Genomic DNA, 10,983 nt, shown 5'->3' with positions numbered 1-10,983 from the left:
TAAATGTACATGTAGCTTACAAAACACCACATAGATTGAGCCAGAAAAGATCGTCCACCAAAAGATAATCAAATATATATGTATAGGTATTTATGTATATATTATATATGTATATATGTATATATATTATTAAAAAACTATATGTAGCAAAAATATTTAAAGCAGAAAGGGAAAGACAGAAAGTAACATATGAAGGCAAATGTGTTTAAATTTCAACAGAATTCTCAACAGATACTCTAAAACCCAGAAAGACCTAGAAAGCTGACTTACAGACTTTAAGACACCAGATATGTCATTCCAGACTATGATATCCAGCAAACCTCTCAATCAACAGAGATGGAGAAAATAAGATATTCTGTGAGAAAAAACACTAAATAACATCTACAAATCCAGCCCAAAGAAGATACTTGAAGGAAAAATCCATTCTGAGCAGGTTAACAACACCAAAGAAAACACAGCAATTAAGAAGTTGCACAGGAGAAAATCCAAAGGAAGGTACACACACACACACACACACACACACACACACCAGGTCTCCAATACCTAAGAGGACATCTTGCATACAGCTCCACAAGTGAGCCCAGTTCTCTGCTAAGTGGAAGCAAGGCCCAGATCTGAGTGCCCCATCATCATGCTGGTCTTGAGATGGTCTCAAGACCCAGATTTACTGTACGCTTGTACTAGGGCAAACCTAGTATTTAGGCCACGAAAGGCCACTCTAGGACAGACCCAAAACCTAGGCTACAACTAAATGCTACACACACTCAGATGCTTGGTATCTTAAACACTGAATGCATACTGGACCTAAGGGCAACTCAAGTTCCTTTGGTCAGCCAAAACTCATGGGTTAGAGGCCATATATTTATTGCACAAAGACTGGTCAAGTAGCCTCTAGCATCAAATAGTGACTGCTTTGTAATAAAAAAAAAAATGTGAGTTGATTAGCCCGCGCTTCACATTAGCAACCTGCTTCAGAGAAAGAAAGGGCCAAGAAATCCTGACATTTATGTCAAGATAGGTAAAATGAGAGTGTAATATTCTGAGAAAAGGAAGCTACAAAAGGAGGTAAGTATTGGATAGAGGGACCCAAACATGGTAAAATTATGTTGGCCTAAGAATGGGAATGAGCCAGTGTGTAGCAGGAAGAATTCATAGATGTACTTCAAGCCATGAATGTGGTAGATTATCATCAATTACCCAGGTTCTGCTCACCAAGCCCAGTAGAATGGTGACTGGTGGCATTGGGCAGCTGAAATTTCTTTTGAAAAGAAAATAATCATCCTTCTTTTGCAGATACAGAGGTTTATTCAAGGTTGCCATGTGTATGTGTATGGGGGGGCTCTTCTTGGTAACACTTCTGTTGCTGGCACAGCATGGTACCAAGCTCTCTTTCTGCATCCTGTGTCTTCACCCAGACACACAATACCTAAAATCAACAACCATATAGATTCCACACTCTGGGTCCTTTGAAAATTGATCAGTTCTGCACACTTGTGTTGATGTCACTGCTGTGGGTAGTGCCAACCCAAAGAGCACCCAGTTATCTATCTTTGCCCCCATGCATACAAGAATGGAGGTGATGGAAGGACGGAACTTGAGACGTGCCTTGCCCTGGTCACTTGGCTCTTGCCAGAACAGAAAGGAGCTGTTCCCAGTGAGGAAATTCCTCAAGATGTCTCAGATAGTCTTCCCTTACAACCGTGGTAAGGCTAAGGTGCCAGATGTTCCTGGAATCAGAACACATCTTTCTTTTCTTGTTCTTAGCCCACCCACTTGTGGGACTGGCTTCGCCCTACCTCTGTATCAATGAACAGGTGCCTCTTCTATCAAGAAGACCTGAATAAAAAAGGATTTGCTAAGAATTGCAAAAAGTCCAATTGTGCATCCCTTGTAAATAACTACCCACCCCCAATGGCCTGAGCCAGGAAGATGCCATGTGCCCCTCTTCCACCCGGGTTGTCTGTGATGAAAAAGGCGTCAATTCCGAGGTCCCTACAGGTGAGGCTGGCTGCAAACCTTGTTCTGTGTTGAGTGATGTCACTGGTGTTTTCTGCAGTTTCCAGAGCATCAGGCTTTGGAATGCTCACTGATTGGCTCCAGAAGCATCTGGCCTTTCCCTGCCTGCAATGGACATGAGAATGAAGCATCGGCACACACAGCAGAAGCAGGAGTAGCAGGAGCAGCAGCAGTAGGAGTAGCAGCAGCAGTATGGCAGAAGTAACAAGGACATGATCATGCCAGGAGACAGCTCTAAGGGAAAACTGATCAATATACACCAAATAGTTTGTAATACAGTGTGGTATCAGGGGACAGAGGGGTTGAGTTCCTCTTTAACACATTTGAAGTTCTCTTTGTCTTTATACTTGGTGGGAATGGGGCAAGTGACCATGGGCCACCCAAAGGAAGACCTACAGTGTCCTATCAGGGGGACTCATCTGTTTTACCATCAACATTGCCCCTCCCACCCCACTGCAATGCTTCTTACCAGCAACTTCTCTGGAGTCAAATGGCAAGCACTTCAGATCTCACCTTGGATCTCCTCAAAAGATGGTGCATAGGTAAGCCTCACCTTGCACATGGCTGTGTACCCTGGGCCAAAGTGGGGAACAATGCCCATGCTCACTTCCCATGACTCCCAGAAAGGATGAGAATAGGGAGTTACTTTGTCAGAAGGGAGTGGAGACAAGAGAAAATTGATTTGGGGAAAGGTTACAGAAGGCAGAGTCACTCAAACTATGAAATTACCTTGTTTGTAACGTGGGCTCTCTCCACTTCAAGGAAACAGCATTAGTACTGACTGTGCCTCTTTGTGTGTCTCTCTGTGTGTGTGTTGTGTGGGTGTGTTGTGTGTCCAACCAGATGTAAAGAATACTCATCAAATGGCTCAAATTTGAGTGCAACATACACAATCAGAGACTAGAGCTGGTAGTTTTGTGAGGGCTTCAGGATCTCTCTCAGTGTGACTGTGCAGTAATCAGGATGCTCTGCTCTGCATCAGAGCTGTGGGTCTGAACCATCTCCGCCCACTCTGTATTCACTTCTAGACTCCAATGGACACTCATGGCTTCGCAGTTCTGTTACCCACTTTACAATATCAGACATATCTGTCGGATACATGCAACAGGTCAGGTCTTCTGGGTTCCTTCCTCTGCCTCCAGGAACACTCTCTCCTCAGCTCACAAGTACACCTGGAGACAGGCTGATGAGCTGACATTCTCACTGTGCATGAAGGCTCTCTGAAGTCTGGTGTTTCTTCTCAGTATCCTTGGTAACCACTAGCACTCCATGGATGTTTCTTCCAGGGGCGTCTGAGTGCTGTGAAGATTAACTCACTGGGCCACAGCTATCCTGGGACTGCTGCCCAGTGTGGAACTCCCTACAGGGGACGGGAGGAAAATCATTCAGAACTTCTCAGAATCTTCCTTCAGACTTCAGGGGAAAATAACATTTTGCCTCTAATTTAAGCCTGCACTATAGAAAGATCTTCTCTCTGCCATACAGCCACCTGAAATTCCTGTCTGGCTCTGTCCTCCCTGCTCCTGTCTGCATCCTCAGCAGACTCCTCTCCACTCTCTGGTCTCATCCTCCAGGGACCACAGGGCCTCTGATAGCCCTTGAAACAGACAGAAGAAATCTTAAAAATCTGCAGGACTTATGCTTGGCTGTGCTGGCCCTGTGATGGCATGGGACCTCAGGCTGATTCCGCCCAAGTGCTCCATTGATCCCTTCACACATTTCCAGCATCCTTGCCTAGCATTAGGCCACTATCCTCTGCTGTCTACATGTTGCTCAAGTTTTGAGGAAAGGTGTAGTCTTAGGAGGAGGAAGAACAGGATGGGACTTTTCTCTCTGGCATGATAGACCCAATGTCACCAACACCCTTAGTGTGCATGCTGGAATATGTTAAGGGAAGGAGAAACTAGAGAGTGTATCCTTTCCAATCCCACCCCACCTACTTGTTTCAGCCTGTGTCTCTGAAGCACTCTTCATTGCCTGCCATGACCTTGTTATTTTTCACTGGGAGGCAGCAACACAAGTTCCTTAAGGCTTTGGAAATCCTCTTCTTCAGGCTCCTCCAGGCCCGATTTCTCAGTGGGACTCTGGGCATACCGTGGGACCTCCTTCAGAGCTGCTCCTGATGGACTGTTTCCCTTGAGGATGAGCTAGTGTCTTTTAAGGATTCGATGCCTATATTCTCTTCCTCGTTCTCCTCACTGGGGGAAGGACTGCTGGTTCTGGACTCCCAGGAGGACATGCTGCTACTTGTGTCTGTAGCACTGGAGCTCTCTTGGGCCATATCTTGCGTGTTTTCAAAGGTTGAGGATTGTGTGGATATGAAAAGTGACCATGGGGCTCCTGATGATGTTAGCGTTGTTGTTGTTGTTGCCTTTCTTTTTCTTGATGATGATTTTGTGGAATTGATGCTTCTCTCCTTCTCTCTGCATGTACTCTTTCCAACATGAGGCATAAGCCCCTGGAGTGGGGAGGTGTTCTCCAGAAAGCTACTCTCAAGGGAAGAAAGGCTGGGAGGTACACTATGCCTCCTCCTACAGCCTTTCCTTCCACATCCGGGCAGCTCAGAGAGAGTGGGCAAAGTGAAGGTGGAAAGAGTACGGGCACTGGTTCCCTTCCTTACAGGCCAGGGAGGGTTGGGGGCTTTTGTAGGGTCCAGAGTACTGCCCTGCCCTCCATCGTGATAAAATTGGGGCTGCCTGGTATACTTCTTTTTTATAATCAAATAAGTCGCCATATCATGATTGTACTTCCGTTCCCTCAAAGCCTCCCTGAGTTCTTTAATGTTGTACCCCATAAGAAACATGTCAAAAGCGAGGTTGGATTCTGGTTCTCTAGGGATTTCCTCTGAAGATCTCAATGGGTCTTGATCATGGCACAGCCACGGCTGTACCAATATTTCTTTAATGGATGGCCTCATTATGGGGTCTATAGTCATTAATCTCTTTAATAGGTCTCGAAGCTCTGGAGACAGGTGATAGGGGATCCAACAGCTCCGGGCTAGGATCAGATGCTTTATCTTGGAGTGCACTGTCTCTCGGAAGGGAAGGTGGCCAATAACTAAATAGTATAATACTACACCGAGACTCCAGATGTCAGTTTTGAGGCCATCATATTGTTTGTGATCAAACACTTCAGGAGCACAATATTGTGGTGTGCCACAAAATCCTTTGAACTTTTCCCCAGAGGCCAGTCTTTTGCCTAAGCCAAAGTCAGTAAGTTTCACATGCCCCTCCCAATCCAATAGGATGTTCTCGGCCTTGATGTCTCGGTGGACAATATTCTGACTGTGGATATAGTTGACGGCCAAAGAGAGTTCTGTAAATATCCTACGTGCCTCTTCCTCGTCCAGATGCCCACACTTGTTGATGTGTTTCAGCAGGGATCCCCGGGCTGCATATTCCATCACCAGGTACGTTTTGTGCCTTGTCTCAAATATCTGGAACAACTGTATTATGTGACTATGGTTCAGGGATTTCACAAGATCTATCGCAGAGATGACCAGGAAGTCTATATTTGTGCCCCCTTTCAATATCTTGATGGCTACCATGGTCTGGGTCATAAGGTGGAGAGCCACTTTGACTTCTGCAAAAGACCTATTATCTAGGGTGCCCAGGATATAGTAATGCTGTGCCAGGGGGTTCCCTTCATGACAACTGGCCTCGAGGTCCCCCGACATCGCACTTCCATTCTCTTGGTCACCAGGAGCTACAGCAAGCAAAGATGGCAGGGAAAACAGATCAGAATTCCTTCTAAGATAGGTTACTACTAGAGATTCTGAGATTAAGAGACACAGACACTTCCATAGACGAGTCTGGCTCTGCCTAAGGACACAGGGAAACCAGAACAAAGCAAAGACAAACACAGAGGATGGAAAGAAGGAAGAAGGCTCAGAGCAGAAAGAGAGCAAGGGTGATGGAAGATAAAATTTTAGCCAGGAGAACAGGGATCCCGATTTCAAAGGAGCAGAACATTGACAAGCTTACCCAAGATGTCCATCATGAAGGACTGAGCTAAAGGCCACACTTGAACATCAAGATAGCTTTACCCAGAAATGTGTGGGATGCAACTTGCCCCAGTAGATACAGTATCTACACGGGATGGGGGCAAAAGTCACACAGCACCTATGAATAAGAATGAAAATTTGTCAGTATTTTTCTGGAATGGATGTTGAGGTCACTCTGATATACACAACATCTTAGTCCAACAGAGATATATACCACAATTTTTTCCTTATATGCAGGATACTGGTGGTTTGAGGTTGAATTAAAGGGAGGGGGAACTCTGAGGGGACTGGAGGATAAGAGGCAGGATGAGCTAGAGAGTAACAGACAGTGACAAAGTCAAAAGAGAAGTTAGGAAAACAAATATGGATGTTGGCCAGGGAGGGACGCTGCTCAGGTTTCTTCCCACATTTCATCCCAGCACTCCGGAGGCAGGCAAATCTTTGAGTTTGAAGCTACCCTGGTCTACACAGAAAGTTACAGGTTGGCCAAGGCCATACAAAGAAATCCAGTCTCCCAGGAACAATAAAACAAACTGAAGAAGGAAAGAGAAACGAAGAAAGGAAGGAGAAAGGAGGGGGAAGGAAGGAAAACACATGGATGTTAATCCAGAAAGCAAAGTGAAAATAATTAAACGAACAAGCAAACAACAAGAAGGCAAAGCTGTAAACAAAGCTCCCAAATGAATGAAATCACATAAACAGAAACCCAAACCTCTGAGTTTACGGAAACAGCAGGAAAGTACTCAGTCTGTGGACATGTAGCTGATGATCAATGTCGAAATCCAAACAATCACCAATGTCCAAATCTGATCCAGCTACCGAGTCCTGCAGTTCACTACCAAACAGCTCTCTGCACAGAAGGACACAAAACAGCCCAGACAGTGCAGTATATGATCAGCTCTTGGTCATTCCTCACAATGGCTCTCTGTGTCATCAGAGCATTAGTGACCAATCAGAGCTGTCACAACCCACAGGGATTTTTCTCACTCCTTACAAGGTGCTCTGTCTGTTACTGTTCATTTCACTGAGAGCAAGCACTGGACAAGAGACACCTTAAGGGAGGGAGAGCTCTATTTAGATTCATGGCATGAGGGGTTTGGAGGGAATGTTGGGGTTCCCCCACTAGGGTTTTAGTCTCATGTCAAAAGGAATGTTTTAGATGGGGTGGGGACAAGAGAATCTCTCTCCCTCTCTCTCTCTCTCTCTCTCTCTCTCTCTCTCTCTCTCTCTCTCTCTCTCTCTCTCGTGTGTGTGTGTGTGTGTGTGTGTGTATGTGTGTGTGTATGTGCACACATTTGAGTGTGTGTTTCCAACCAGATGTATAAAAGTACAACAAACTTCATTTCGGAGATTTGGGGGTGAGGAAGCATCCAGGAGAGCGGCTCTCTGCTCCAAGACCAAGCAATCAAAGCTTGTCCTGGATTCTTAGCGGGCACAGATTTCTAAGGGTAGATATTTCCCTTAGAAATAGGTGAAGATTGCTGGAATGTCATGTCCTGATCTTCTGGAGCTCAGAGTTTGGTGGGTTTTTTTTCCCTCAGGAACTAGTGGGTTTTTTGCTTAGTGATTACTCAGTTTTGTTTTTTGGTGTTTGTATTTATTTTTTTCACCCTGTTTCTTCCACATGTGCTCCATTGGCCAGGCTGGGAAGTCCTTTCAGGCCACAGGTTGATTTTGCTTAGGTTCTAGGGCTCAGTCATGGAGCTCTTCAGGACGGGTGGAAAGGACACTGCCCCATGGCAGCCCCTGTTGTGGCACCTCATGTTGATGGCAGGAAGAGGGTGGAGAGTAAGTGCACCGCAGTGGTGGCTCCTGCTGATGTACCTCACGGTGGTCACAGGCTGAGGCACCTCGCGGTTGTCACAGGCTGATGTACCTCACGGTTGTCATAGGCTGAGGCAGAAAAGGACATGCAGTGGCCTTGGCGGCTTCTCAGCTGTAACCTCACAGGAATGGGGACAGGGAACGATAACAACTCAGGCACTACAATCTGAGCAGAATGTAATAAAGCTTACAACTAACAACAAATAAATCCCTAAGAAATTTACAAACTCCTGGAAATAAAAAAAAAGCATTACTGAATAATTATGTTAATGAAGAAAAAGATTTTCAAAATGTGAAAGCGTAAAATTCCAACATTACATAATCAGTGTCACATACTTAAAGTAGTCCTATGAGGTAAATAGATACCTATAAGTGCTAACATTAATAAAAGAAATCAGTAAAACAAATATTTTAATTTAATGAAACCTGAAAATTTGAGGAAAAAAATTCAAACTTAGTTGTTCTGTAAGTCTCTGGTGAGCCTTAGCTTACCAGGATCTCCTGAATGAACAACTCAGAGTCAGGAATCGATGTAAAAAACAAGAGGAATTTGTCATTCTAACATGTTGGGTCACCCTGCACATGGAGAGAGAACGACCAAGTGCAACCCACCCAGCAGGCCTTTATACAGTGCTCAGGGAAGCCGCCATTAGGCCCAATGTGATTGGAGGAGGGGGGAAGAGGAGGAAGTGGAGGAAGAAGAGGAGGAGGAGGAAGAGGAGGAGGAGGAAGGGGAGGAGGAAGGGAAGGAGGAAGGGGAGGAGGAAGGGGAGGAGGAGGAAGAGGAGGAGGAAGAGGAAGGGGGAGGAGGAGGAGGAAAGAAAAAAATGAAAAGGAGGATATTAAGAAAGAAGATACAATACTAAAAAATATTCCACAACACACCTGCAAACAGTGCAGCAGCAGCAGCGGGGGAAGATGGCCGAGGCTGTTCCGCAGCGTGCATGGACTGTGGAGCAGGGAGCAGCTGCCCAAGAAGGAAGGACATCATCAAGTTTCTGCAGGATCCCGGTTCAGATTCGTTTCTCACAGAGCATAAATTACCCGGAAACATAAAAAAATGTAACTAAGACTGCTAATGAGGACCATTTGGCTAGTGCTATAACCATCTTTTTGAAAGTGTCTCAAGATTGCTGAAACCGGAAGTAAAGTGTCTGAACAGGTGAGAAACGTGAAGCTTGGTGACGATAAACCCAAAGATTCCAAGTCTGAGGAGACTCTCGAGGGTCCACCAAAATATACAAAATCTTCTAAAAAAAATGGACATAAAAACCAACATTCCTAAAAAGCGAGATGTTGTTCACTGCTGGTAAATGGGGACACTCCCAGATGGAACTGTTTTTGATCCTAATATTCAAACAAGGTCAAAGAAGAAAAATGTCAAGCCTTTTAAGATTTAAGGTTGGAGTAGGCAAGGTTAACAGAAGATGGGATGGAGCACTCTTGACTATGAATAAAGAAGAAAAGGCTCGACTGGAGATTGAACCAGAATGGGCCTACAGAAAGAAAGGACAGCCCGATGCCAGAATTCCACCAAACTCCAAGCTCACTTTTGAAGTGGAACTAGTAGATATTGACTGAAACCAGTACTTCAGATCGGACGTCAGCATGGATAAAAACCTAATGTGGCCAATTGGAACTTGTTACTATCATGACGGAAGAGTCAACAGGAAAATTTAAAGAGTTAAAGTTTGTTTACTTGATCTCAACTTTTGAGAAATTTAATTCCCTGTAACTCCCCTTAAGTCTCAGACATATTCCTACAGTCATGTAAAGTATTCAAGAGAGCTAGATGCAGAAAATTTATTTGATAAATACGTTATGCCCTCATGATAAAAGTCTTAGGAGAATGTAGAACCACAGGGACAATACTTCAGCCTAGTGAAACGATATATGTGAGTAACCCTCAGCCAACATGATCTGATATGGATTAAAGATTAAATCAATCAACCCCTCTGAATTCAGTAATGGGACAGCGACATCTGGAGCTCCCAAACATTGTAAATAGCACTTGCTATCTTCACTGTTCTCAAAGTGCAGCTGAGGTAATAAGCAAGGGAAGGAAATTAGAGGCACACAATCAGGAAGGAAGATATCCAGCTATCCCAGTGTACAGTGGACAAGGTACTAGATATTAGAGATCCCAGGAATCTGAACAAAAACCTTCTAGAAATGACAATTTCAGCAATGTGGCAGCATAGAGATTCAATATGCATAAATCAATAGTTTTTCTATACATCAAACATTAAAAAATGAGAAAGATTATGAGCATACTCCACTCCACCAGACTCAAAGAAAATAAAGTGCCTGGAAATAAACAATAAAGAAGTGATGGGAATCTACAAGGGAAGCTTTCAACCTCTGAAGAAAGAGATAAAGACAATGTATTACTCCTGGATTGGTAAAATGAGTATTATACCAAAACTTTTTATAGATTTGATTCAACACCCCCTCCCGAAAATCCTCATCTCATTCTTCATTTCAATAGAAAAAAGTGAACCTTACCTTCATATGGAACCACAAAAGACCCCGGGGTGCCAATAGCATCAGAAGCAAAAGGGAAAATATTGTGGGCAATACATTCCATATCTTAAGATGTATTACAGAGCCATAATAAGAGGATCAATTTGGTCCTGACCCATAAAAGATCAAATAAACAAAATCAAGGATGCACACATGACTTCATGTTGTGAGGTAATTGCACCAGCAAAAAAAAAAATGTTTTTTAATAATTTTTTATTTAATATTTCTTTTTACTTATTCACTTTACATACCATTTACTGCTCTTTTCCTGGCCCCATCCTTCTTTCGTTTCTGAGCCAGTGGGGGCCAACTCTGGTTACACCCCCACCCTGGCACATCAAGTCTTTGTTATACTAAGTGCATCCTCTCCTACTGTGGCCAGAAAACGCAGCCCAGAGAGAATATCCCATATCTAGGCAACAGCTCTTAGGAAAGATAGTTCCTGCTCTAGTTGTTCGGGACCTGCATGCAGAGCAAGCTGCATATTTGTTATATATGTATGGGGAGGGCTAGGTCTACCCCTGTGTGTTCTTTAGTTGGTGGTTCAGTCCCTGAGAATCCCAAGGATACAGGTTAGTAGATTCTGTCTGTCTTCCTGTGGAAATCCCATTCCCTTA

General features: G+C 44.2%; 1 pseudogene; it reads left to right on the top strand.

Moving 5' to 3' along the window:
• Positions 1-8,761: 8,761 nt before the first annotated feature.
• On the top strand, positions 8,762-9,438 carry LOC127671110 (peptidyl-prolyl cis-trans isomerase FKBP3-like; annotated as a pseudogene).
• The last annotated feature ends 1,545 nt before the right edge of the window (positions 9,439-10,983 follow it).

This window comes from Apodemus sylvaticus, chromosome 20 (assembly GCF_947179515.1).
Source record: "Apodemus sylvaticus chromosome 20, mApoSyl1.1, whole genome shotgun sequence".
Taxonomy (NCBI): Eukaryota; Metazoa; Chordata; class Mammalia; order Rodentia; family Muridae; genus Apodemus; species Apodemus sylvaticus.
Note: the sequence above shows the minus strand (reverse complement) of the source record. Positions and strands in the feature narration are given on the sequence as shown.